General features: G+C 38.0%; 1 long non-coding RNA gene across 1 annotated transcript; it reads right to left on the bottom strand.

Annotated features, from left to right (window-relative positions):
- Nucleotides 1-710: 710 nt before the first annotated feature.
- On the bottom strand, nucleotides 711-2044 carry LOC128295222 (uncharacterized). Its single transcript, XR_008285563.1, has 2 exons — nucleotides 1988-2044; nucleotides 711-913 (listed from the first exon to the last, which is right to left on the bottom strand). It is a non-coding gene; the product is annotated as an uncharacterized LOC128295222 (long non-coding RNA).
- Between the last annotated feature and the right edge of the window lie 2021 nt (nucleotides 2045-4065).

Raw genomic sequence — 4065 nt, 5'->3', positions numbered from 1 at the left:
CTATCTACAATAATATCTTAATACGATGTAATATAAGGAATGTAAATACTTATAGACTTGGTGCCGGGGATTCAGTGTGCCACTTCTTTATCAGTCCATAAAAACCCATGTTTTTGTTTACCGAAAATAAAAAGATTTCATTTGAAAACACTTTTTTTTTTTTAAAACTATTGATTTAACCTCGTTCAATAGAAAAACTTTGAACATTTTTGAAAAACCTATAGGAAAAGACTTTTTTTTTAAAGATTTTCGGACCCTATCCACAGCCGAGTTGTTGTAACCTGGCTCTGATACCACTAAATGTAACACCCCAAACCCGGCCTGGATGTTATGACCGGATCTGATGCGCCACATTGGTGCGTTCAAAACACTTAGTTTGGAAAAGCTGAGTTGGTGTTGTAAAGATACTTTTAAAAGAAGGTTAAAGTGAATGGAAGTCATGCACCGTGTAGGAAACCGGGAAAAGAGGAGGTGAGTCTGCCGGATTTGCTTAAGTACCAAGCTCTCTTCGGATCCAATCCTAGACATGCACACCGCCATTGCCACACTCTAACATCTTGTATAATTTTGAGAAAACCGTTTGATTATGACCATCTTAAGAAAATGATTAAGGTTGCAAAACGTTTGCTTAAATTATTTATTTTTCTTGGGAAAACATTTACTTTGCGGAAACTTTGCGCGTCATCGTGATCTTTTTAAAAACAAGTAGATTTTATAAAACGAACCCTAGTGCTAGCCAGTTTAATAATCCCCAAAATAAAATTAATTAAAAATAGCGGCCTTATTACAACTTTAAGCATAATAAAAATAAAATAATCCAAATTAAAGGCTAAACTTATTTAAAATCGTCAATCAATCTTCATGGCCACTCTGAATCCCGCCCAGCTCCAAGTCCACCAATTCTAGGGCTCACCTGCAAGGATGGAAGAGGAAGGGGGTGAGTTTGGGAAAACTCGGTATATCTGAAACCCATCCAAAGCCCAAATCAGCTCGAGCCCATTGGGCCTAAGCCCTATTCAGATAACGATACACATGGGTCAAGCCCTTTTCAGAGTCTGATAGCAAGGCCTTAGCCCTTTTAACATAACAAGTGTGGCCCATAGGCCCGATTCGATAACATGAGTAACAACAGTAATAATGAATGCAAGCCCATCCGGGAGACTACTCAACCCACTAACCGCTACACCGCCCGCACCAACCCTACACACCATGTGGGAATATCTCAACCCACCCACCCTACACACCATTGTTGCAACAGCACGCACTCAAATTCGATCGATTGAGGCAAAGCCTCCAAGACGTGGTTGAACCACTTTCAAGACTTCCTCCATTAATACCCCAATCCCATGCAATGATATTAATAAATGCATATCATGCAAAATACAGTAGTAATCAATCATGCAGTTCAACCAATTTAAACCCTAGGGGTATATTGGTAATTTTGCTATTTAGGGGTAATTTCGGTAATTTTGCTCTTTAGGGGTAATTTCAGTAATTTTGCTCTTTAGGGTAATTTCGTGATCTACGCTACTACACAAGCTAATTCAGTTAATTTTTATCGGTTTTATGCAATTTGATTCTCCCATCTAACTGACAGGCTACTTTGCCCACCTCTTGCCCATATTGGGACGTAAGCCCATTGGGCCCAGTTTTAGCCCATCGAGGCCCTTTTCTCGGAGTACGTTGATACGTCACACAAACTTACTTACCACTTTGCGGTGCTAGATCTAATAATTACTCTATGTCTTGAGAGCATTCGCATACTCACAAGCCTATGAAATGCTTGGAATTTGGCATTTAAACTTTTGTCAATTAAACTAAAGAAGGGTGTTCGGTACACACCGTTTCACGACGGCGCTCTTGAGATCCCTTACGATGTCCTACAATTATTCATCACCATTTTTAGCATACAAGTTATGCTTAACAAACTCAAAATCCACCCTACCTTATTCTACCAAAGAACCCTTATTGACCATAAGTTGCTTACCTTCACAGGGTCCAATAATACGATTCAAGCTTATCCAAGTCGATACTCCAAGCCTCATTGCTCCTCCAAAGTTGTCTATATCACACAGTCCAAGTCAGTCACTTGCCCACGAGGGCAAAATAGTCATTTAACACCCTAGGGGCAAAATGGTAATTTTACCCTACAAGGGTATTTCAAGAATTTTACCCTACAGGGTATTTTAGTAATTTTTCAAACCATGGGTATTTTGGTAATTTTATAAACAAAGGGTATTTTAGTAATTTTACAAACCGAGGGTATTTTGGTGATTTTATAAACCAAGGGTATTTTGGTAATTCGTAAATTGAGGGTAAAAGCAGTAATTCATAAATCGGGAGTACTTTGGTAATTTTACAAGTCGAGGGCATTTCAGTAATTGGTAAACTAAAGTATTCTAAACATGGATAACAATACGAATGGGCCTAAAGCCTATTCTCGGCCCAAATGGGCCCACACGCTCGTGTGGCCCTTTTAGCCCAAACCTAGCCACAGATATTCGATTCACCTAGCCTAGTCCAATATTTACTACACAATCAAACAACTTATCCAATTGGGCCCGTAGGCCCATTGGGCCCACATGGCCCCTTTCGGCCCATCGCAGCCCGAAGTAGCAATCCAACAACAAGAGTAGTGATAAATACACACCGATAGGAGATCGGAGTTAATCCGCGTTCCAAGCACTTCTAGCCGATGCCCAACCCAAACGAGCTCGCCATAACGCGAAGGGATCAGCCAAGAAAGGTACCTTTGCTCTCCTCATAGTTCTCTCTATTTAAAGCCAGCTTCGCATCCACTCCTATGTTAGCTTACCGATGTGGGATCCCTCCATCATCAGAGTTTAAATTCAACACCAACTCTTGCCATCCCAACATAGCAAAATAATCAACCTTTGCATGCCAAGGGATTCGAACCAAACTCCTCCTATAAGCCAACTCACGCCATCACCACTAGGCCACCAACTCATTTGTGTCATAAATCCAACACATTAAACTTTAAAGCGCACCTACTTGCTTCTAGATTTATTGAAAAGAAAAACCAAAATATATTGCAAGAGCCAAGACTTGAACCTTGGACCCTTGCTTCCTCTATGGCGTCACTTCCTTGTCCCCTAAGTGGCGTCACCTTGCCACTACACCACACTCCTTTTTTGTGTCACAATTTCTCCAACAATATTCTTAAGGCCTACCTACTACACCTAGGGTTTGATCTACCTTAAATTTTTACTAGAGTCCAGGTTTGAACCCAAGACTTCTCCAACACTTCTCAGTACACTTAACCACTAAAATAAGCCTTCATTAACAAAATTTACATGCACAACAAAATATTAAAAGCTGCCTTCAACCGCTCCCATGCTCAAGGCCCAAAACTTCTAGGCCCAAATTCAGGGTGTTACATGTTATTCATATATAAATATATATATGCATGGCAGTGTAATCGTTAGGTATTTACCAATTATTAAAAAATGTATAAATGAATTAAATTAGCCAAGTAGACATAGAATTAAAAAGGGTTATTCATAACCGAATGTTTGTTTCTAAATCATGCTAATATTTATGACAAATAAATTACCCTTAGTCTAACACATAAATGCCGCATAACATATATGAATGAAAAGGGTTAGTAATGAAATTTAGTTTAATGGATAATTAACTTGTGAATATGCATAACTTGTATAAGTATAAAAAAAGATAGATCTTATTATTCGTAAGGAAATTATTGATTCATTACAAGTTCAGTATATACAACGAATTGCTTTAATATTTATATATTTTGGATTAAGTTTTACTTAAGCTATGTGGAGAATGATAATAAATTTATGATTATATATTAGATTGAATCTAAAGCATTGATGTGATTTAAACCTTGAATTAATATGAAAAATTTCAGAACAGTGCATTCATTTAGTAATGTCTACTAACCCCATTCCAGCGATGGATACGGGTTAGGGGTGTTACATTAATTTAGTCCCTAAATCATGATTTCATCAAAATTTTCTTTGTAAAAGTTGTTTATCTATCAACAACCTTTCATTTTCTACCATAAATTTCAAAATTTCAGCA

The sequence above is a fragment of the Gossypium arboreum genome, chromosome 7, assembly GCF_025698485.1.
Source record: "Gossypium arboreum isolate Shixiya-1 chromosome 7, ASM2569848v2, whole genome shotgun sequence".
Taxonomy (NCBI): domain Eukaryota; kingdom Viridiplantae; phylum Streptophyta; class Magnoliopsida; order Malvales; family Malvaceae; genus Gossypium; species Gossypium arboreum.
Note: the sequence above shows the minus strand (reverse complement) of the source record. Positions and strands in the feature narration are given on the sequence as shown.